A 25,433-nucleotide genomic window follows, 5' to 3' on the forward strand; every position below is an offset into this window, starting at 1 on the left:
CACTGAACTATATATCTCATTCTCAACAGATACAACTATCACCACCACTTCTAACATGTCAGAATGCCTAAAAGAAATCAGTTCTTGGATGAAAAGCAGCTGGATCAAGCTGAACCTAGGCAAGAATGATGTGATTTTGGTCGAAAAGTGGAAATACTTTGAAGAACCAGCTGAGATGCTGTCTCTACCTTCCATTGAAGGCATACAGCCTCCATTCAGTTAAGTGGTAGGAAGTATAAGAGTCTTGTTTAACTCCTCACTAAGTGTGGATAACCAGGTAGTTAAAAGTATCTAAAATACCTTCTTTCACTTCCATTTTGCTAGGAAAGTTTGTCCATTCTTCTTGGACCAAGACCTGACCACAATGATCCATGCATTTGTTATCCCCAGGTTAGATTACTGTAATTCACTATATCAGAAGATGAATGTGAAGACAATACACAGGCTCTAGATCAGTGATACTCAGACCTCAGTGGTTCAGGAGCCAAATTATAGACCGACATTACCCAAAAGCATAGGCATAATTTGACATTTACATTTGGGGTGGACAGTTCCAGTCAAGCCAATGGAGCCACGTGTGTGGGGGCAAATTCTGCACCTGCTTGGGAGGCAATGCCTCCCCAGACCTCCCCCAAACTTCACCCATACCCAGAAGAACCACAGTGTGTGAATTCATTGTTTCTTTTACTATATATAGAGAAATTTCACAGCAAAATGACTGACCAAGTATTCTACAATTGGTTAATAACATAGTAAAAGCACCCTGATTGTGATTTAATTATTAACCACAGTGTTTTAATATCATGTGCTTCAAAGAGCTGCAGGAGACACATTAAAGAGCCACTTGTGGCTCCTGAGCAGGGTAGATAAAAATCAATGATTTAAAAAAAAAATCGGATTTTTATTTAAAATCGGATTTTTTTTATAAAATGCTTTTTGAGGAAAAAACCTTTCTAAAGATAGTTTTAATTAAGACACATTATAGCTCAAAGATATCTCATCATGGAATAGGGATTATAAATTCTAAGTCTATAATATGAGACAATATATTCATGTAACGTTTAAGAAAAGTTTTGTAAATGAGTTCCAATAGTTCATGGATCAGGGACCCAAATTTATGGGGTTCCAGGGGCTTCTGTATAGATTATTTAGGTTAATCTTTCTATCTACTCAATGGGACTCAGTGCTCAGTCTAGAAAATACCATCAGAGATGCTTAGTTTTGTAGTTCTCAAACTGTGGATTTGTGTCTCCAGAGATAACATGCTTGTTAACAGCAAAAATGTTTTTAAATAAATAAATTTTATTAAAATTAATGTTTAAAATTAAATATACACAAGTTAAGAGGGAAGGTACTGTGCATCTGGGGGTCAGGCTTGATTTATGAGGGATTACAGGTATTGGTTGAAAGGGTGAAGAGATACATGCAGCAGAGATGGGGCGCTGCGGGGGTCCCCCTGCCCTGTGGTGGCGACAGGGAGCTGCCGGGGTCCAGCTGGCCAGCCATGGAGGCCAGGGAACTACCGGGGTCTCCCAGCCCCGCTGTGGCAGCATGGGGCTGTGGGGGTGCCCCTGCCCCGCCGCAGCAGGGATGGGGAGCTGCGGGGGTCCCCCTGCCCCACGGTGGTGGCAGGGAGCTTCCTGGAGGCTAGGGACCTTCTGGTGTCCCCCAGCCCCGCAGTGGCAGCAAGGAGCTGCGGGGGTCCCCCTGACTTCCCGCGGTGGCCTGGGGCTGCGGGGGTCCCCCTGCCCCACTGCGGCAGCCAGAGGCTGTGGGAGTCCTCCTGCCGCTGCCATGGTGGGGAGCTGTGGGGGTCCCCCTGCCCTGCCATGGTAGCTGGGGAGCTGCAGGGATCCCCATGCCCCCGCAGCAGCCAGGAGCTGCAGGGTACCCCCGCTGCCCATGGCGGCTGGAAGCTTGGGGGCCCGCTGCCTCAGGCGGCGGTGGTACCTCTCACCTCCCTGCCGCTGCGGAAGGTGGCAGGACCCTGCAGCTCCCAGCCACAGGAGCTGAAGTCTTGGAGGTCTTTGGAAGTCACAGATTCCGTGACTTCTGCAGCCTCTGTGACAAAATCGTAGCCTTATTTATGACTCAGCTACATTAAAGATCAGCTATGGAGCAAACTACCAGAGATCATCAAGTGAATCCAAAGTCATTAGGAAACGCTGCAGAATCATTATGCAGCCCTTTCTACCTTCAAAATGACACTGACAAAAGTGACTCCCACACCTACACTGCTACCAACAAAATCTAAAAGAAATAAAAACCAAAAACCCTACCCCAAGCAGAGTTTTCACCCTGAAAAGGGAGAAGTGCCATAGACTCCAAGAAGTCCATTATGACTTCACAATCCCTATTGATCTTACATGGAAGGTGATAGGCAGCAGTCTAAAACCTTAAAATAGATTGTGATCCTTTCTATTTTGGAAACATAATTTGATGGGATATAGTAAATACCATTAAAATAGTTATTTGAGTGGTAATACTGCCTCCTTTTCATTATAAGCTGACACTAAGTTTTTATATTTTGCACACGTAAATATGCTAAGGTTTTATATGATTACATAGAAATGGGTTCATATGGTATTATTGATGGTCACACATGAAATTACTTTTCTACAGAAATCTGACAGAGCATCCAAAATTAGTCATTAGACAATTGAAATGTCACATTTATTTCTATTTGAAAAAATATTATGTCACAAGGGATAAGAATATTTCTTTCTTTGAAAACTTTTTACTGATTCTCTCTCGTTACACAATTTGAAATGATTATATTGGAGGATTATTATGTCTACCTTGTTTTTTCTTATTTTTAGAACTAGAACAGCAACATTGGTTATTGAAATATTTAAGAGTGTATGCAAATGATAATACTAATAGACACGTACAAACATTCTTATCATTAAATTGATCACAGGTAAGGAACAGTTATTTAGCTTGTAATTCTGCTACTTCAAAGATACTGTTTCACAGGGTCTTATTCTCGGGCATCAAGCCTTCAGCACTAGAGAATTTGTGAGCTGAACCACTCACACTGCATGAATTTTATCATTAACTTAGGAGTTCCACTTGATCTGATGGTGGAGGCATGAGTCCCTCCCAACATGATGTGTGATGATGGTTTCTTTGAAGAATGGTTACTAGTTTACATATTGTATCCCAAATCTCACTTGTCTTACTCATATGAGTTGTCCTGTTGAATTTAATGGGATTATTCACCTGAGGCAAAAATTTTTTTGCCTTTTATTAAGGACTAACTTATAGCTTGATATTTTCATGGGCTGTAAATATTACAATCTCCATAACAGCATTTTTCCCTTTGTTTAGCTTCATGTCAGTTTGTGATAACTCTATATCGTATTTTTAATTTTTTTTAAACGAGCTTTTAACAAATACAGACAGAATTTCCACTTCTTTTTTATTTTCAATTTCTTTGGTGGCAAAATGATGGTATGCAATTCTGCTTATATTTTATCCCACCATAATTGCATTAATTTCATTACTGTCCTATTGTTCAGATGGAATTTCATTAATGAGCTTAAGAAATTATATTTACACATTAGTAATAGACTTTATTATGCTTTCTTGAAATCTGCAGCTGTTTTAGGTAGAAAAATGCTTCCATGATATCTCTGATCTATGGCCAAATCATATTTCTGTCAGTCTTAAGAATTATTTAGCCTGGCGTTTTCAAGTTTTGATGCAACGCTGCATTACTTGAGAGTAGGAAGATATATTCCTTCATACACATTTCTTCTCCCCCCAACCCTTCACCTTCTACATATCTTTATGACAAAACTGAACAGGAACTGACAGGAAAATATCCCTTCTCTCTTTCAGCTACTTTTCAATACTTGTCAGTAACAGGTAATATCTGTGACCACTGGATAAGAATGTTGAATCTCTTTCCTTCTGGGAGCTCAAAACAGGTCAAGCTTTTGTCACAAGGGATTTGTTTTCAAAACATGCACTATTATTTTAGGACACAAAAATGACTAGTGGTTGGGGGAAAGCAGTTTAATAAAATTCAAGATCTTAACAGAAGATTCAAGTATTGTAAATTAGTAACAGGTGGCGAGTTATGTTTGATTTACAATATTTAAAAAAACAGACCAGTCAGAATAAGACAGTAGTATTTTTGCTATGTGTTAAGCAACTTTTGACAAAAGAGAACTGCAAATTACCATAATTTTAATTTAAATTGGGAATGTCTCTTGAGAACTATGGAGAAGGGATACCCTACTGCTTGCACCAGAGGTAGGGTTATGGAAGAGTCTTCCAGAACCTTCCCCCCAAACCTTGCATAACAGAGGGCAGGGCTTACCTGGAGTACTGAACTCTATAATAGTCAAATAGTAAGTGCTGATGCCATTGACACTTTACCATTTAAGTTCTCACAATACATTTACCCAATCAAAACTATTTACCCAAACAAAATTTTTTGGGTATGTGAGAAAATCTTTTCTTTTATTAGTTCCCACCCATGATATGAAAAGTAAACCCCATCTCACATTTTGCAGAGGGAGTGAATTTTAAAAGACCTACAATTTATTATTGTAAAATCTGAAAAAGACAATATTGAATTGGCAACGCTTCACTGTTCCCTTATAGCCAGAGGATGTATATCCAATTCTCTCATTCTAAGAACATGCCAGGAGACTCTAATACAATTACAGGAACTGCTGCAGTTTATAAATAAACTAATTTAATTAAATCCAGTTTAGTTTTCTAAATTGCTCAGATAGATGGATTCATGCTAGATGGAGGAAAACCATTACATTCATACCGACAGTCACTTAGGACAGATAGCCAATATAGTAAAACTGGTTAACACTACAGGAATCTTCCAAGAAGAAATCAGATTCTTCACAATATGTAACTGTGTTACTCAATAGTAGGGACTGTGCACAATTTCAATTCAAAATGATGTCTCCCAAACCCAATGAGTATTCATAGCATGTTTTTAGACTAGTACTTCCCTGGATTCACTTTCTATGTGCAATAGAATCCACAGCATTGTCAAACCCAACCTTTCAAAAAACATGAGTCAGGCTCATTTAAAAATCACCATTTTTTTAATAATTAATTTTTATATTTGCCTTCTGGGTTTTAATCCTTCAATGCTCACATCTTCAAGCTTTTCTCCACAACCATATGGGGTCGGCAACCTTTCAGAAGCGGTGTGCCGAGTCTTCATTTATTCACTTTAATTTAAGGTTTCGCGTGCCGGTAATACATTTTAATGATTTTTAGAAGGTCTCGCTCTATAAGTCTATATATTATATAACTAAACTATTGTTGTATTGTAAAATAAACAAGGTTTTCAAAATGTTTAAGAAGCTTCATTTAAAATTAAATTAAAATGTTGATCTTACGCCGCCGGCCCGCTCAGCCCGCTGCCAGTCAGGGGTTCTGTTCACCTAGGCCGGCAGTGGGCTGAGCGGGGCCTGCAGCCGGGACCCCGGCTGGCAAGGGGCCGGCAGCCAGGACCCCAGACCGGCATCGGGCTGTGTGGGGCTGGCGGCCGGGACCCCAGACCAGCAGTGGGCTGAGCAGCTCAGCCCGCTGCTGCTCAGGGGTTCCATCCGCCGTCTCCTGCCAGCCGGGATCCCGGCTGCCGGACCCGCTCAGCACGTTGCCGGTCTGGGGTCCTGGTCCTGCCCACATACAGTGGGTACCTACCTTCTCCCTGGTTCTGGCCCATTCTCTTCCTCTCTCTCTGCACTGAACTGAGGGTGGGAGTGCACTGAGCAGAGGGCTGGGGGTGAAGGAGCAGGCTGGGGGTTGGGGTGTAGGGTCTGGCCAGGAGCTAGAATGAGGGAGGGGGTTCAGGGTTGGGGCAGGAGGTTTGGGTGTGGAGCGCTTATCTGGGCAGCTCCCATTTGGTGCAAGGGGTGCAGGTGGGAATGTGGGGGGGGGTGTGCAGGAGCTCCCGTTTGGTGCTCAGGGTGGGGGTGGAGATGTGAGGGGTGCAAGAGTCAGGATGTGGGGGGTGCATGGGGTGTGGGGAGGCTGAGTATGTGGGGGGTGCAAGAGTCAGGGCAGAGGGCTGGGGGCATGTGAGGGGGGTGCAGGTGTCAGGGCATGGGGGGCCTGGGTATGTGTGGGGGTGCCAGAGTCAGGGCTGGGGTCATGGAGGGGGGGTGAAGGAGTCAAGCAGAGGGCTGGGTGTGTGTGAGGAGGGTACAGGGCTCAGGGCAGGGGCTTGAGAGGTTGCGGGGCGCAGGGCACGGGCCTGGGGTGTGTGTGGGGGGGGGAGGGGTCAGGGCAGAGGACAGGGGCCTAGGGTGTGTGCAGGGCTCAGGGCTGGGTGTGTGTGAGGGGGACTCAGGGCAGAGGGCTGGGTGTGTGTGAGGGGGGTACAGGGCTCAGGACAGGGGCCTGGGGGGTGTGCGGGGCTGCAGGGCTCAGGGCAGAGGGCTGTGTGTGTGTGAGGGGGGGTCAGGGCAGAGGGCTGGGTGTGTGTGAGGGGGGGTCAGGGCAGAGGGCTGGGTGTGTGTGAGGGGGGGTCAGGGCAGAGGGCTGGGTGTGTGTGAGGGGGATCAGGGCAGAGGGCTGGGGGTGTGGGCTGGGTTCATGGGGTGCTCACGGCAGGGGGCTGGAGGGATATGCCCCTATTCCACCACCCCCTACCCCAAGGCCCTGCCCCCTCTTCTTCTCTGCCTCCGCCGGGAGCAGCGAGCACGCTGACTCCACTCCTCCCGGACCCCCTCCCTCCCAAAGGCCATCAGCTGATTGGCCAGCAGGGAGGGAGGGAGGGACGGAGGAGGAGGAGGAGGGGCAGGAACCCAGCACACTGCGGGAAGAGGCAGGGAAGCCGGCAGGACCAAGCTTCTGCCCTCTGCCCCTGCGGGAGACGGGGTGGGTGGAGGGTGGAGAAGAGCGGGCGGGCCAGGCAGGATTTTTAATGGCACGCTGCTGCCTGCTAGGACTCCGGCAGGCAGCAGCGTGCCATTAAAAAGCAGCTCGCGTGTCGTCTTTGGCACGCGTGCCATAGGTTGCCGACCCCTGGTCTAGAAACTTACTTTTAAAAAAAAATACATCCTAATCTCCACTTTCAATCACCTGACTCGAGGAGCTGGAGTTTTAAGAAAAATCATAAAATTTTGTCAGACTCACAATAAAATTGCAAGAGTTGGCAAAATGCACCTGTTCACCACAACAGTGTTTCCTCCCCAGCAGCAAAGCAATCCTCCACTCTCCTCCAACTTTCTCTCGCTGTTACTTCTCTTCCATCCTCCCCACTACCTACTATCAGATTTTTTCCTGCCTTTGTCACCCTGGTGTACGCTGCAGGTTTAAAGTTGGCCTATAGCCTCTAGAGTCTCATCCCACATTCTTAGATTTTGCATTTTCCAGTTATTTTGCAACTTCCCACAAATTTTGTTTATATCATAATGTAGGTTTACTTATTTTAACCCAGTAAGGCCCCAATCCTGAATGAAGCTTCCTTCGCAGACCCTATCCACATGGAGTCTCAGAAATCAGTGGGCTTCCACATGGGTGCAGGAGTCTCCCCACATGGAACAGCTTGCAGGAACTGGGTCTAAGTCAATAAGCAAAAGTGCATTCAAAATAAGCAGTAACCTTTCCAAAGCACATTAGGTTCACTAAATATTTCAGAAACAAACATTCAGAACAAGTCATTCTTACTTCAGAAAAGATTTCCTTGCCAATATATCTTTACAGAATTTGGGAATAACCTTTCATTATGATTAAGAATGGGCTTGAATTCCAGTACACCAGTTTAATCAAAAGTAGATGTTCTATCTGCAGCGTGTTCTTCACAGTAAATTGTTGTGAAAACAGCAATTAATAAGATGTAATAGAAAAAGGAATGTGTAAGTATTATAGTCTGTTTTGTGATCTTATGAAGGTGACTTTTTTTGCTACGAAAATCCAGCTGCAATAAACAACAAACAGGAGATGTATTTATTGCTCTTATATTAGCTTCTAGTTCGGCTTCAGCAGAATACCAGTTCTAGTCCTTGGGTTATTGTCAAATACTAAAATTAGATATTTCCTATACCCCTACTTATTATAAATCTTTCACTGAAAATTTGTGTATTTTGCCTTTTAAAAGAGACACAGTTACAATTCACAGAAGACCATTCTCATTTTCCTCATACTTTTACAGTCAAGCTATATTAGAGATATATGAAATACTGTACTATAGTAAAGAAATTATTAATAATATTAAAACATAGCTATATGAAATACGAAAAGTAAAAATTTAAAACGCATAAAAATTACAAACATATTCCATATGGGAATTAGGAAAATCACTTGGCCAGTATTTAGTTGACTAATTTAAAATAAAAAGACTTGAGACCCAGCTGAAATAAAACAAAGTGATTTTTTTACATAAATAAAAACAACAATATAATGCAAATAGAAGAGTGACACATTCTTTGAATAATTCCATAAATCAGGTCTGAATCAATGCCAGAAGCAGCTGAATCTCTCAAGAAATCGCCACCATAGAGACTAACACAATGTAAAAAACAATTAATTTTGTAAATCATGGAAGTCCCCACAATGCTACCACCAGACTGTGTGTCCTGTAACTGTTTTCATTTCCAGGTAGTCAAGCCTTGTCTATAGTGGGAATTTCAGACAGTCGTGGTCAGTCACTGGTGTAACTATACTGATACAAACTCTTACTGTAGACCAGGGGTTCTCACAAGACATTTTTGTGAGATTTGTGAGATTTTGAGAGGTGGCCGCTCTGACAATTTTTCCTAAAATATTCAATTACATTAGCCAAAACAAATAAATATGCATATATACATGTCCAAATCATTGCAATTTATGTGTGTGGGGTTTTTTTTTGCAGACTCAGTAAAAATTATGTACAATTTTCTCTTTTCTTTACTGGACCGAAACAAAATAGAAACAAATAATGTGTTTTGCATGTTCTTGTCCCTTTTTGTTGTTGTTTCTTTTGCTTTTTTGGTTGCTTATTTTTTTAAGACTTGCTACTTAGTCTGTTTCTGTGAAAAGTAATATTTGTATTTGTTAATATCACTTTTCACCGGAGCAGACTTGCTAGCAAGCAGGGAGGCAGTGAAAAGTGATATTAACAAACCTATGAATAACAGTTTTCACAACAGACTTACTCAGCCCTGGCAATCTGGGGGACAAATTAAGCCCTGGATGGCGAGGTGAGTAGGGAGGCAACGGGGGGCCAGAGGTGATGGGGGGGATGAGTCCAGGGACTGGAGCCCTGCAGCTGTGCAGCCAGGGACTGGGGCCGGAGGATGCAGTGGGGGCCAGGAGTGATATGAGGGGGGGGTGAGCTTGGGGCTGGCAGTCACTGCCGCACGGCTGGGGGGCAGGGCTGGATCGCGTGGTATGATGGCTGGAGTCCGAAACCCTGCGGCTGGAAATCAGAGCCCACTCCCGCACTGCCAGAGCCTGGGGCCAGAGGACGCAGTGGATGGGGTGTGGGGGGGTGAGCCTGGGGCCAGGGCCGGGGTCAGGGCTCAAAGCCCTGGGGATGGAGCCCGCTGCCACACAGCTGGAGCCTGCTACCCGCCACCCAGGTCTGAACCCCAAGCCCCACCGCTTGCCTTCATTTGTGGCTCCAGAGGGAGATAGGGCCGAACCCCTGCTGGCAGCTCTGCGGGAGGGCCCCTGCTTTTGCCCCTGCCAGGAAGCTGTGGCTGTACAAAAAGCCCTTGGAGGTTGCATGTGGCCACAGTGGCCGCATTTGAGAAACGCTGCTGTAGACTAGCAAAACTACCAGCTGCACTGATACCTATTTGTACCAGTGCAGCTTACCTCTCCTTTAAGCTGGGGGAAAACAGTTGCTTTATACCACCTTTGTCTATCTACACCAGGGCTTTGCCTACACTTAAAAGTACTATTAGCTTAGCTCCATTGGTCAGGGGTATGAAAAAACACCCCTGACCAACATAGCTATGCTGACAAAATCCTCAGTGGAGATGCAGCTATGTCAACAGAAGAGTGCTTCTGTCAACACAGGTAATGTAGTTCAGGGACGTGGCGTTCCTACGTCTGGCCCCATGGATCTCAAACCTGGGTCTCTCAGTATCTTGGGACTCATCCTACTCCAATCCTCCACCTAGCAGCTTAGAGACAGCACCTGGGACCAGGGTCCATGAAGCCCAAGTGAAGCACAAACCCTGCTCCTACACTCTGCTTTGGAGACCTCCAAAGCTCCTGACTGGGCCACAGTCCCTATGTAAGTCAGGGAAGGAAACAGGAAGTTGTTTGACCAAGTGAGCTTTACCCTATCCAGGACTGCTGGTTTAGTGTTTACCTGTTCCAGCCTTCTGATCCTGACCTGGTATCCTGATTTGGCCTGACTGTTGGTAAGTATCTCCTGGTTTCTGCCCTCTGGTTTTTCTTGATTCTGATCTCTGGGTGTTCCAGCCCAACCTGATTCCTGGTATCTGGCTCCCGTGGCCTGTGCCTGATGCTAGGCCAGGCTAACCATTCCCTGGCCCTGACATACATTGGCAGCAAAACTTCTTCTGTAGTGTAGACATAACTTTTGCACTAGTGTAGCTACACCAATGACTGGCCATCAATGGCTGTAACAAAGGCAAACTCCAGTGCAGACAAGATAAGAACCTAGATAGAAAACTCACCATGAAAATTACTCAGGCAATCAATCCCATAGTAGATTGTTACTGTAGAAAGCGGCATATTTTCACTATGGTCCAAAATGTGCCTTTCAAATCTTTCCTTAAAACTCATTTCTCCCACAAGGCTCTTATCCTTCTATCTGAGGGTTATATACTGCTTCTCATCACTGTATTATCTGAGTACATCTTGTTCTCTCTTCCCAAACTCCTTATCATCCCTTTAACATGATGGAAAGAGAGAAGACAAAGTTTAACATAGAGCTACAAGACAAATGCTGAATATAGTTACTTGCTCAGTCACTTGTTTTTGCTGAATGCCATTTTTATCTTTTTTCTACTGATGTTTATATTCTAAACTCCTGGAAACAGGGACCTTGACTTGTAAAGCACCTATCTTATTATAGGCACCATAAGCTAAATTAACCCGTGCTCTTGCACAACCTGGCCCAGGGAGAAAGGTTGGGACAACTTATGCTTTCTCAATTCTTGGGCTCTTGGAAGGAGGATAGCTCAGCTTACTAGCTTGCACACCGTTTCCCAAGGCCCCTGTAGATGCCAGGAAATAGATGCGAAGCAAGAGCATCCTAGAAGGCCCCTTTTGCTGGTGGAACCATACTGTTGCTTAGGGCTTGTCTACACTGACACTTTACAGTGCTGCAACTTCTTGCCCTGGGGTGTGAAAAAACACACCCCGTACACTGCAAGTTTCAGCGCTGTAACGTGCCAGTATAGACAGTGCACCAGTGCTGGGAGCCGCACCCCTCGTGGAGGTGGGTTTTTTTAAGAGTTCTCTCCCAGCGCTGTGCCGTGACTACACAAGCCACATTAAGGCTCTGCCGTGGCAGCGCTTTAACATTGCCAGTGAAGACGTGTCCTTAGATTGTAAGCTCTTTGGAGCAGGGACTGTCTTTCTGTTCTGTGTTTGTACCAGAGCCTAGCACAACAGGGTTCTGCTCCATGACTTGGGTGCCTAGGTGACATGGTAATATAAATAATGATGATCTGCATGCCATTGTTCAAGCATAGCTAGTGCAAAAGGACTGCAAACTATCTGTGAACTGGGTCAATCATAAATAAAAACGTGTACTGTGTATGTCTGTGACTATTACCTTAGAATGAGAAGGAGTTAATAGTGTAAACAGCTGACTACAGAAGTCAAGAGAGCCTCTACACTTCATTCCACCTCATGGCTTATTACAGCACCAAGACTAGAGTGTAAAAACAACGAGGAGTCCTTGTGGCACCTTAGAGACAAACAAATTTATTTGGGCATAAGCTTTCGTGGGCTAGAACCCACTTCATCAGACGCATGGAGTGGAAAATACAGTAGCAGGTATCCATGCATGCATCTGATGAAGTGGGTTCTAGCCCACAAAAGCTTATGCCCAAATAAATTTGTTAGTCTATAAGGTGCCACAAGGACTCCTCATTGTTTTTGCTGATACAGAAAAACAGGGCTACCACTCTAAAGACTAGAGTATGTTGATCATTAGCAACAAAATCCAAAGGGAGGTGAAACCTGCCTGGGTCTAGATTTTCATACAGAGTGGATTCAGTTTGCAAAACTTTGGAATGAAGTGGGGCCCAAACCACTTACCCCTCCTGGGGGTGGGAGACACTGTAACCCCTCCCTCCTTGTTACAAGAGGAGGGGTTTGGCTGAGTTTCACCTCCATGGTTCAGGTTAACACAAAACAAACCGTGTAGAACCCAGATGAATTGAAATTTTGCTGTTTCTCCCCCTCCCCCGGGAAATGCCCGGCGCGGGGAGCCCCAGCTCTAGAGCGCAGACACGGGATTAGGAGAGACGGTGCCTCCCGCCCCTTGCTGCAGGGTGCCCCTAAATCTAGCTCCCATTATCACTGGGGGGACGCAGGGGTCCCCCCAGACATTAGCGGCGGGGGGGGGAGACGGGACGTCTGACACCCAGTCCCCACCCCCATTATCACTTGGGCAGGGGGTCTCTCCCCCGTATCACTGGAGCGGGGCAGCGACCGTTACCTCCGAATTGGGGCAGGGGGCTCCTCCGCCTCGCCGGGCGCCGCCATCTTGCCGGTGACGTGCACGGCGGACCCCGCCTGCAGCGCAGCGCCGAGGGAGGCGAAAGCGGGACTGGTGTGACGACACAAACAGCGCCCTCTCCCAATTCCCTACTTTGGGTGCACTGAGCATGCTCACCCGCACTGAGCATGCCCAGTAACCTTCGCTGTTACAGTTGCCCTCGCTGTGCCCTTACTTCTACTCCTAATTTGCTGCCGGTGTGACGACACAAACAGGGGAGGGTTGCTGTTTCGGCGGGAAAGGCAGCGAGAGAGCGGGGCACCTGAGCCGCGCTGTCTCTTGCCTCCCCGCGCCCCCTCGCCAGGGGCGAGAGTGACTGTAACACACAATCCCGTCCCCGCTGTTCCCTGACCCGCAGCAGTTTCCCGCCCCTAGACCGGGGAGACGCTGTTGCGGGAGGGCTGAGTGAACTACCATTCCTATTTGGTGGCCAGACATGTATAAGCAGTTTCAATAACGGAAAGCTAGAGGGAGCCAGCTGCAGGTGCTAAAATGGCCCCAATGGTTTCTGTGCTGGCATCTCTCAGGACCAGCTCTATAGGTGACTAGATCGCAACTTCCTGATGAAGCAACGTCCCTCCCTTCAAATCCGCAGAGAAGGGGAAAGACTGTCAGGCAGCAAAATCACCCCCACTACAAACACACCATTCACCTGTGACTGTCTCCAACACGTGCGAAAATCTCTCCCCCCACCCCGCCTCCAGAGGGAACTGTCAAATATAAGCAAAATCACCCTCCCCGAGTCCCAAATTCCCCCCGAAGGAGAGAGACCGAGGCAGTGTGCAGCCACCTTAAGCTGCGGTGAGACTGGTGGAAAGGTTTCAGTCCTACAAGAATGCTGTTTGAGATCATAAAAAGAATAAACGGTGGGGGGGGGGGGGGTCAATATCACCTTCACCCCATCACTGGACCTGTGTTTTAAGGTCACATCTACAATACGAATAAAACTGTTTCCAACACAGTTGTCTCCTGACTCAAGTACAATATTCATTCCATTTTGGCTTCTGCTGTGCTTCATTAACCCACCTAAAGTCTTGGTAGGGTGGTGTTCGTGGGTCAGGAGTGACTGTTGTAAATGGGTCTCTTAGCATATTTATAACTGTACTGTAATGTGTTGCAGATAGAGGCTGACACAAACATCAGAAGCTTCACGCATCATGCTCCCCTGTTCACTGGTACACTGAAACAGGAGGGGGTACCCCCTCACTGTGCATTTAGGAGAGGTGGGAGAGCCCTGCTCCCCCTTTGAACCTTCTCCCTTTGCACCCTTGCGCATATCTCCAGAAGGAGAGGATTTGACATATAAACTCAAGTTTAAAATTTATTTCCAGTGATGGAGTCTCTCTTCTCCCCTCCCTACCAAATAAGTGAGACTGGAGGCAATAGATGTCAAGTGTAGAGTAGGGTTAGAAAGCAATAATAATTTAAAATGAATGGCAGGTATAAAGCTAGTGGAGAAGGACAAGAATATCAGAAACATTCCAGCATTCAACTTGGTGCTACATCACTTATACTATTCCTGTCAAATTGCTTAAAAATAAATATTATTGAATCCAAAGCACAGAGCAATGAAGAGAAACTCTCCTTCAGGGCAGTTTACAATAATCAGAAGGTTTTTTTAAAAACTCTGCTTCTGTGACCCTGCAACTAATCAGGCAGATGACAAATCTAACTTAGTATAAATGACACTAATCAGTATTTTAAAAATATTTATTATAAAAATATACCTGACAGCATGAGAGGAAATCTGGGTATAGTCAACATACTGAGTATAGGTTTTTATTTAATCAATGGTGATGATTTAAAATGGATCTATTTCTTGTAAATCAATAAATAAGCACAAAAATATGTAAACTTGATAGTTTTGCTATTCTTTCATGTTTTTCTGACTATTTTACATAGGGTATCAGAGCTGATTGTGTAAAAGATAAATACTGATTTGTAACACACATACAATAGTGTGTGAAGGAGTTTCTCTCCCTTTTAAGTTTTCAGTGACAAATCCATTTAATTCTTCACAGCACTTTTGTTTTTCTTGCTATGTTTACAGTAATGTGAATGTTACTCCTTTGTAACACTACAGGTGCCTGAATTCTGATTCTTTTTTTTTTTTTTAATTATTGCTGAGCTTTCCTTTTCAAATGTTACACTATGGCTGATGCACCATGGTATGAAATGTCTTTATTTCTTTGCAAAATTAAACATCACTTTTTTTTTTAGATTAAAGGCAATGTAAAAAAAGACCTTTTGCACCTCTTGCACTGTTTCTGGTGCACTGAAAAGCTGACATAAGAATAAATGGTTTATCAAGACATTGTAACAAACCAGTGTCCTTTACTAGATGGAATCAGGACAGCTCAACTGTCACTTTAACTCAAGTGATGGGGGCTGTGTTTTTGGAGTTTGGAGATTAATCATATTGCTATGACGTTCCAAGTGGCTGTGCTGCCACGGTATGTGCTGGTAATTGTGAAATCTTAGCTGCCCATAGCTTTTAATGCAATATTTTATTTTTATAACACTATTCTTTCTAAACTAACATATACAACACTGATTGAACCTGCTGTGTGTTGGCTAGCATTGTTCTGTTTTAATATGTATTACAGTAGCACCTGGAAACCCCAAATAAGGTTAAAGCCCAGTTGTGCCTGGCATTGTACAAACACCAAATAAAAGAGTCCCTGCCCCCTCAAAGAGCTTGCAGTTGAATTAGGCAAGAGAGACAAAGGATGTGCAACAGATGTGAATTGACTTGCCCAATCAGGAACAGTGCTAGTGGGGGCTTGCAGGGCTATAGCCACCCCAAAATGTGCATTAGCCCCTCCCCCTGTAGCTACCCCTCCCTGCACAAAGACCAACTATTACACAGAAGTACTGTAAGGGTGGCATGGTATGACATTGTCACACTTACTTCTCCGCTGCTGCTGGTTGCGGCACTGACTTCAGAGCTGGGCGTCTGTCCAGCAGCTAATGCTCTCCAGGCGCCCAGCTCTGAAGACAGAGCAGAGAGAGTGGCGGCTGCTGGTTGGGCTCCCAGCTCTGAACAGAGCACCACTGCCAGCAGCAGTAGCAGCAGAGAAATAAGGGTGGCGTATTGAGTATGAGGGAAGGGTTGGGGGCATAGAAATAACAACAAACGTGGAGGATGGAGCATATGGGGAGAGTGAGGAGGAGGAGTGTGCATAAGGGTGGGAAATCACAGACAGGGAAAGGGGGCGGATACATATGGGAGCGGGGAATCACAAATATGGGGAGCATGCATAGGGGTGGGGGATCACAGAGGGGAGAGGTGGGGCTTGGCTAGGGGAGGGTGTCACAGAATGGAGGGCATTATTGGGGATGAGGATCACAGAGTGGGAAGGGGGAGCATGCATGGGGAGGGGGATCACCAATAGAGAAAGCGGGGAACATGCATAGGGGAGGCGGGATCACAAACAGGGGAAGTGGGGCATGGTTAGGGGAATGGCGGGTGTGGACAAGGGGCAGAGAGCCCCGAACAGAGGGAGTGTGGTAGGGGTGGAGTCCCAGACAGGCAGGCACCATGCAAGAAGGGGACTCTTATTTTATATATTTATGTAGCACCAATGTATTATATATTCATAGGTGCTGGAACTAGGGGTGTAGGGGTGCTGCAGCCCCCTGACTTCCCACACTGGGAATGACCGCGGAACTTGTGTAAAGAGCAAAACATTATATTCCTATATCTTGAGTCATTGGAGAGAACTCAAGAAAGAAAAAGTAGCACAAAAGACCTTGCTCTCTAGAACCTCTACCATGAACTACTGTAAAAGGAAGTCCTGGATACTACAGTGATTGGTGCTGCCTAAATATATAAGGGGCGCTGGAACAATTTTTATAGTGGGGGTGCTGAGAGCCATTGAACCAAACTGTAAACCCTGTACATGATGGAAACCACTTCAAGTTAGGGGGCTGCAGCACCCCCACACCCCTAGTTCCAGCACCTATGAATATATAATACATTGGTGCTACATAAATATATAAAATAAGAGTCCCCTTCTCGCATGGTGCCTGCCTGTCTGGGACTCCTCCCCTACCACACTCCCTCTGTTCAGGGCTCTCTGCCATTTTTTAGTCTGTTACAGGATGTTTTGTTCTTGTTCATTTGTTTCATGTTCTTATTACATCTCATATGATTTTTAACATGGTTCCCTATAAACACAAGTCACACAACAAAACAAAACAAAACAAAACAAAACCAAAAGCTAACAAGTTTTATGCCTGTTTGCATTCATATATGTATAGTTCTTCAGAATTGGATCAGTGTTGCTGACAATTCCCTGACTACACAAGACTTGAGCTATTGCCTACACGGTAGGGTATCATCTCTGACCAAAAATAAAATAAAATAAACAAAGCAGGCTTCTACTCCTTGAGCTAAAGGAGAAACACCACCAGTTTTTGTAGTACTAAGTTTTATATCATCCGTGTACCATCTACAAGAAGGTAACACAATCACACACACATGTGAGCAGGTCTGGCATTCCATCAAGTGGAGGATGTGTTACAAAATTTTGCTTTTATCTTTTAAAATAAAAGTTTAATGTCAACAGATGTAATTCTTGGCAAGTAGTGAAGTGCATATTCTCCTGATGCCCTGTTAACAGCTGAATACTTGGTTTTCCTCTTGTGTTTTCCGGTCCATTTACTGAACATTTATTTAAGGTGCTGTACATATTCAGATTGCATTTACAGAGTGCTTCAAATGATGTTTTAATCACTGTGCAAAAAGTAAAATAAATTAATTATAGAGCTCATTTATGTCAATTAAAATGTTTGGGATAAATAGTCCAGACTTTAGCTTGCATGGAAACATAGAGGCAGAGGGCACATGGTTGTTGTAATGTCATAGGCAAATCTATTGCGAAGTCTTGGGTCAAAGTTAACAAGGTCTCTGACATTTACTTGCCATCTCCAGTTTGTTTTTTGGAGTGGGACAGTTTTGCACCCTCGAAGTATAGACCTGGATTTTCAAATCTGTATGTGCAAATTGGGATTTGTACATGAATATAGATATGTATTTGTGCAAATTCTGAGTTGTGCATGCAAACAAGGTACACAGAGAAGTGCTGGCCAATGTTTCTGTGTATGAGTTTCTAAATCTGACCCATATATGGTAATTGGAGGAAGAGATCCACTAGATCAGTGGTCTCCAAACTTTTTTGATCGCGCACCCCTATCAGTAAAAAAATTTTGAGCACGCACCCCCTGCAATGCTGGCTCTACCATTTTTGCTGAAACAAAAAAAAAAAAAAAAAAAAAAAGCCGCTCAGACTCCCGCCCGAACTGCCAAAGCCACCAAAAAAAAAAAAAAAAAAAAAGCCGCTTGGATGAAGGAAAAATAAAATAAAAAAAGCACTCCTTCTGCCGCGCACCCCCAAGGATCCTCTTGCGCGCACCCCAATTTGGAGACCACTGCTCTAGATACAATGGATTATAATTAGTTAGTGAAGGATCTTGTATGGTGGATTAAAAATACCTAATTGAAGGGTATGAACTATATGATCGTGCATTTTGATTGAGCTGTAGCATTTTGATTTAGATATTTTGACTGAAAAAAAATTAAACATCTAAATAAAGTCAAGCAATCAAGAATCAAATGATCTATGGCAGAAGTGAAAAGGCATGTACTAGCAGTGTAATGGCAGAAGGAGGAGAGAAAAGCTTGTATGCAATGTTGTTGTAACCATGTTGGTCCCAGGATATTAGAGAGACACGGTGGGTGAGGTCATATCTTTTGTTGGACCAGCTTCTGTTGGTGAGAGAGACAAGCTTTTGAGTTTACACAGAGCTCTTCTTCAGGTCTGGGAAACATATTCAGAGTGCACATTCAGAGTGTCACAGCTGCTGGAAGATATCATTATGATCAATGGATTCAGTTGTAATTCAAATGTAAAATGGCAATAAGGGAGGAGAGAGTCACCTTTTTTTACTTCTGTTTTTGTAATAGAAAGCGAAAGCCATCACTGAAGCTGGAAGGTGCCATTGACAGGTTGGTTGTATTTTGTGCTAATGAAGTGAGAGGCAGAGTTGTACTAGAGCTGAGCCACTAACCAGTTTTGAGATGTTGCATCTTGGATTTTGAGTAAGCCCTGAAATAGCACAGATATTTTGCTGCTATTTGCAAAACATTTTAAACATTAAATTGTCTAAAACAAAATCTGTGGGAAATTCCCCCGCAAGCTCTCTTTCATAATGGTTGCTTTAGGAGAGGATTGGAAGTAGCCTTTGTCTATCCTTCCTACTTCCCACTTTTGAAATCCTATTAGAGCTACCTCTGCACAACAGCTCAAGAACATTTCATTCTGATGGGAAGGGCCTATTGACAGTCATTTCCTACAAATTCCTTAGACACATAGATGAGATGTATGATTCTGAACTTTTCAAAATCCTGTGCTCTACTGCACAAGTAATGATAGCAGCTGTTTTCCATGGAATGAGATCAGAGAAATTGCATCCTTCCTGAACACACTAAGAGGTGTTGACTGATGATCACTTCCTAGAACACCCTAGATCAGGTGACAGAAAGTCAAGTTCTGCGCTGAATACAAATCTAAATCTGGGCTGTCTCCAATGAACCCAATGGAGTTACTTCAGGTTTTCACCAATATAACTGAGAGCAGAATCTGAACTATAAAATGTCATTCTTAAAAATGCTGTGGATCTGAGTTACGGAGCAAATTCTCCATTGATGTACATCCCATGCAACCACTCTGAATGAGTTTGCACAGGGTGGAAGTCAGCACTGAATTTGGACTAGGACCTATTTAATTAAATAACATCATTTATACAGATGAAATAATAGGCAACAGTAGTCCAGAAATACTGCATTATTCTGACTGGAAAAAAATAGCATTTCAGAATCATGGTTGGTTTCTGTAAATAGTACCAACTTATATGCAGGATTTTTACTCATTCCCTGTGGCTTCTATGCCACTTGGAGAAGGAACACTTGAAAAATCTCAAGAGGTTAGAGTGGTTAAAACTAAACAATAGTAGAGAATGATTAAAAAAACAGGGCCTCCAAACCATTCACTAATAGGGAAGATATACTGCTGGAGTAAAATCAACATGAAGCAGGTACTGCTAGAAATCTCTGGAGGTTGGAGGTGAGGGAGGCTGCTAGGGACATTTTTTGAAGTGATTTTGAAGACCCCTTTCCAAATGTTTGAATTCCTCTTTGAAACATGAGGTCTTGATTGGCCAATATGTTTGTGCCTTAAGCCATCATTGGCAGGAGATGCAGTGGATGTAATTTCTTACTTTACAATTGTATCTGTTTCCCAAATCCATCAGACACTAGCCAGATGAGGCATCTGTTCTCCTGACAGTTAGGAGGAGTGTAAATCAATAAGAAGAAGGTACAGTGATTCCTTACTAACACTTCAGCTCTGCTTACAAGCTTGAATGCAAGTGCACAATGCTACACATACAAGCACAAACCCAAAAAATCTCAAATTCACTTCCATCTTCTCCAAGGAGACAGCTGAGAAACCAGAAGATGCAAAAATATAGGATGACGCTTTAATTATAGGTTGATTATCTTTTGATTCTTATTTATTAATTCACCAAATCCAGCAGTAAGAGGATATGCCAATATAAGTAAGGCTATGTTTTAGTCATGGATATTTTTAGTAAAAGTCATGGACAGGTCATGGGATGTAAACAAAAATTCATGGGCCCATGACTTGTCCATGACTTTTACTAAAAATACCTACCATGACTAAAACTTGAGTGGGGAGGTGCTTGGGGGGCGCCACGGGTGCTAGGGGAGGTGACACGGGACCCCCGCTGGTGCAGAGGATGGAGCTAGACTGTTCTCAGTGGTACCAGATGACAGAATAAGGAGTAGTGGTCTCAAGTTGCAGTGGGGGAGGTTTAGGTTGGATATTAGAAAAAAACTTTTTCACTAGGATGGTGGTGAAGCACTGGAATGGATTAGCTCGGGAGGTGGTGGAATCTCCTTCCTTAGAGGTTTTTAAGGTCAGGCTTGACAAAGCCCTGGCTGGGATGATTTAGTTGGGATTTGGTCCTGCTTTGAGCAGGGGGTTGGACTAGATGACCTCCTGAGGTCCCTTCCAACCCTGATATTCTATGATTCTATGATTCTAGATAAAAACATGAAATACTCTTTATGGTTGCAATATAACACTAGTTTATTATATAAAATGCAGAACCTTAACACAGATGAAACAAAGAGAGAGAGAGAAAAAGCAGGCTGCTCCCTAAGGCAGCAAGGCACAACTCAACCCACTTCGCTTGCTTTAAACTGGCTCTTTGTAAATTGACTTTGATCACATGCTTCCTTCAGAGGCCCCTAGCCTACAAAGGGGACCAGGAACCCCCTTAGGATTTAAAGTAATTAATTTTTACACAAGCTTTCAGTGGAGCACATCTACTAGCATTGTTTGTTGTTATTGTTTTGTATTTTTTATTTTTTGCATAGCTGCTGGGGAAAACACACTAAGAGAAAATGAAAGTGTAAAAATCAGGGCCAGGGGATTAGGATTGTGCATCTTGGAATCAACTCAGGAACATAACATTCTAAGCACCCTTTCTTCCATTGTGCAACTATCAACCCCTATTTATGGAATCCTACACTTCCTTAGTAATAGGTCACCCATATAAATAGTCCAGGAATACAGAATATTTGTAGGCTATCCTGCCTATAGTGTTAATGGCATGCTTTATGCAGTTTGAGAAAGCATTTTCCACCTGCCAGTAGATTAGGGTTTGTTTATCACTTTTCAAAAAGACTTTCCCATTGTGAAACCCCATTTCTAACCGATTGCTCAGTTCTGCAAGGTAAAGAGTGATCCTGAAGGAGCAGTCTCTGAAACAGAACAGGTTTCACAGCTTCCTCATTATCACAGTGCTGCTTGCTCTTTGCTAGTATTGTTACTTGTCAGCCTCTCCACTTTATATATATTTTCCCACAGGTTTTTTCCTAATTAGTTGATTTCAAACCTTGGTTTCAAAAGAATAAAATAGTACAAAGGGCTACTCCTGTTTTTCATGTTTGTTAACTGTATAGCAGAAGTCAGATTCCTGGGCAGTAGATTTATTTTAAACTAGATGACTGGAGACTCTTAAGAGAGGAACTAGCAAGCTATGAAAATAAATGAAAATTGGCCAGCGGAAAAGGCATCCATATGGTGACATTTGATTTCTAGCCCAATGTCTTATTCAATTCTTTCTGAAGTGGTGTCTGGTATTGTACTTACAATTTGGGGTTTCTGTTCTGTCAAAATGGTCTTAAATTCATATTGCTTGTATGGTTCCCTGCAGAAACAAAATCTGCCCATGATCCAGATGTTCATTAGAAGACTCACTATATTACTGCTAGCAAGTTAGGAGAAAGTGACATATTCCTAGCACCAGTGATTTATAATGACATTAAAAGAGGACCAAAGTGTATCAGAGACTTCTCTCTGCTTAATTATTCTCCCTTAATGATATGTGTAACAGCATCAGACACAAACATCACTTTCATAGACTGTGACAATCCAAGGATTAGGCCATCCCTTCATACTCATAAGGATTTTGCCTGGCAAAAGCACCTCCATTGAAGGCATGTTAATTTAGACAAATGGTTACTGAACAGCTGTTCCCTTCAAGAATAAGTTTTATGCTTTAGGTCCTGATCCAGCATTCATTGAATTCGATACAACTACTTTGGGAGTTGGATAAAGCTCTGACTTTCCCTAGTGTCACTGTGAATTACAACTATATGTGTGATCAAATAAAAAACTTTTAATGTGCAATATGACCTGATCACTGACATTCTTACACATTTAGACTATTTACTGCTATATGTATCATCTGTTTGAGGTAGTGCTGTAGCCAGACTCAATTTTAGCTTTAGAAATCCAGTTCGTTATCCCTTGCTGTAGGAGAACAAAGGAACCTCTTCTAAACTGTCTGACCCAGGTGTGAACTTATTTACCACTTTCCCCTGTGGCAGATATGAGTAAGGCTCAGATTTGATTAGTGTGCCTCCATATGAAAGTAATTACGCTTTTAGTCTTGTTCAGACTGGTTATTTTTAAAAATAATTTTCTTGATCGGCATATTTGGTACTTTGTGAGAGAAAAATCTCCAGTCTATAGTTACTAGAAGGTTGAACAAGGGCCTGAGATAGGATTAACATGAATACAATTTTAAGGATTATAAGTAGGGACCTACCAAATTCATGGCCATGAAAATCTGGTCTTTTGTGTACTTTTACCCTATACAATACAGATTTCATGGAGGAGACCAGTGTTTCTCAAATTGGGGGTCCTGACCCAAAAGGGAGTTGTAGGGGGGGCTGCAAGGTTATTTTAGGGGGGTTGCAGTATTGCCCCCCTTACTTCTGCGCTGCCTTCAGAGCTGGGCAGCTAGAGTATGGCCTTGGCTACACTTGCGAGTTACAGCACTGTAAAGGCTCCCCCAGCGCTGTAACTCACTCCCCGTCCACACTGGCAAGGCATTTGCAGCGCTGTATCTCCGTGGTTGCAGCGCTGCATGTACTCCACCTCTCCGAGAGGAATAGCGAGTATTGCGCTGCCACTGCAGCGCTGCGGCGCCAGTGTGGCCGCCCAATGCGCTGTGAATGGCTTCCAGAATTATTCGGCAGTATCCCACAATGCCTGTTCTAGCCACTCTGGTCATCAGTTCAAACTCTACTGCCCTGGCCTCAGGTAACCAACCATGTGACCCACCCTTTACATTCCCCGGGAATGTTAAAAGTCCCCTTCCTGTTTGCTCAGCCCGGCGTGGCGTGGAGTGCTATCAGCGAATCTTTCCAGGTGACCATGCCTCCACGCGCCAAGCGAGCCCCAGCATGGAGCAATGGCGAGTTGCTGAACCTCATCAGTGTTTGGGGGGAGGAAGCTGTCCAGTCCCAGCTGCGCTCCAGCCGTAGGAATTACGATACCTTTGGGAAGGTATCAAAGGACATGATGGAAAGGGGCCATGACCGGGACGCCCTGCAGTGCAGGATTAAAGTGAAGGAGCTGCGGAGTGCCTACTGCAAAGTCCGCAACGCAAACGGCCGCTCGGGTGCTCCCCCCGCGACCTGCCGATTCTACAAAGAGCTGGATGCGATACTTGGGGTTAACCCCACCTCCACTCCGAGCACCACCATGGACATTTCAGAGTCGGTGTGGGGGGGAGAGGAGGAGGAGGAGGAGGAAAACAGGAGTGATGGTGGTGGGCCGGATGGAGACACCCCGGAATCCCTGGAGCCATGCAGCCAGGAGCTCTTCTCAAGCCAGGAGGAAGGTAGCCAGTCGCAGCGGCCGGTACTTGGTGGAGGACAAACAGAAGAGCAGGCTCCCGGTAAGCGGTTTTTTTTTTTCGGGAAGGAATTTTTTCGGTGTGGGCTCTTTGGGAGAGGAGGGTTAGGCATGCATGTCTAGATGCGGAATAGTGCATTGATGTGGTTTATCACATCGCGGTAATCGGCCTCGGTAATCTCCTCGAATGTCTCATCCAGAACATGTGCAATGCGCTTGCGCAGGTTTATAGGGAGAGCCACCGTGGTCCTTGTCCCAGCCAGGCTAACGTGTCCGCGCCACTGTGCCGCGAGGGGCGGGGGGACGATTGCTGCACACAGGCAAGCTGCATATGGGCCAGGGCGGAAGCTGCATTGCAGTAGAAGACCCTCCCTTGCTTCCCAGGTCACCCTCAGCAGCGAGATATCGTCCAGGACGAACTCCTGTGGAAAATGTTGGGACTGTGTTCAGTGTAGGTGCCCCCTGAAGCTGTTGGCTCTCCCCAAGGCACAGAAACCCAGAGGACAGTGCAGCCCTGAAACAATCAGTCCCCCTTACTCACCATTTTGAGGCTCCCGTGGGATATGTGTGCTCTGTTTTAGATGGTAAAATTATGCTATTGTGTAGACCCTGTGTGTTTTCTACTACTTAAGTGCGGGGGGAATCATTACTCTGTCTGGTATAAACAATGCTGCCTCTGTTAAATGTTGCATTTTGCCTATACAGCTGCATCAACCTTGAGACCTCAGCCGTCCCTCTTATCGCCTGCTCAGAGACTGCAAAGACTCAGGAAGAGACCACGAAAAAGCAAAGAAGACATGCCGCAAGAAGTGATGCGGCAATCTATTAAAGAGAATGAGAAAGCACAGAACTGGAGGGAGAGAGAAAGCAGGATCCGCCAGGAAAATGCAGCGCACCGGCGGCAAAGCACCGCGCACCGGCAGCAAAGCACTGATAGGCTCATAAGCATCCTGGAGCGCCAAGCAGACGCTATCCAGGAGCTGGTAGCCATGCAGAAAGAGGAGCAGTACCGCAAACGCAAACGTCACCCCGCCCTACAGCCCTTGTCCCAAAACTCTTTCCGTTGTGCCCCACTGTCACCTCCAACCCACTTTCCCCAACTTCCGTGTTCTTCATGCCACCCGCTGCCTCGAACACCAGTATCTTCACCACCCAGCCCTGAAAACCACGACCCTTACCCTCTGCACTCAACCCCCATCACCATGCAGTATAGCTGTTCTGAAGTGCAGCACTCACTGCACAGCACACCAGACAGGACATACGCGAATCTGTGATTGTACTGTTCCCCACTCCACCCCCTTGTTTCTTTTCAATAAATAAATTTTTTTTCTTTTCAATAAATGGATTCTTTGGCTTTGAAAACATTCTTTATTATTGCATAAAGTAAAAGCCTCCTTAGCCCAGGAAATAAACATGCACTGCAAGTCTGCTTGTCTGCTTAGCAGACACTGATTCCTAAA

The 25,433-nt window shown here is 44.6% G+C and overlaps 1 protein-coding gene across 2 annotated transcripts in view; it reads right to left on the reverse strand.

The window, feature by feature from the left end:
* Positions 1–12,699, reverse strand: part of TCEANC (transcription elongation factor A N-terminal and central domain containing) — a 32,118-nt gene extending 19,419 nt beyond the window's left edge. The window contains exon 1 of one of the 2 annotated variants that reach the window (XM_065417434.1): positions 12,617–12,699. The gene's annotated coding sequence lies outside the window, so the exon portion shown is untranslated. The remainder of the gene's footprint in view (positions 1–12,616) is intronic. The other variant, XM_065417442.1, reaches the window with a different exon arrangement.
* Positions 12,700–25,433: the final 12,734 nt, after the last annotated feature.

The sequence above is a fragment of the Emys orbicularis genome, chromosome 1, assembly GCF_028017835.1.
Source record: "Emys orbicularis isolate rEmyOrb1 chromosome 1, rEmyOrb1.hap1, whole genome shotgun sequence".
Taxonomy (NCBI): Eukaryota; Metazoa; Chordata; order Testudines; family Emydidae; genus Emys; species Emys orbicularis.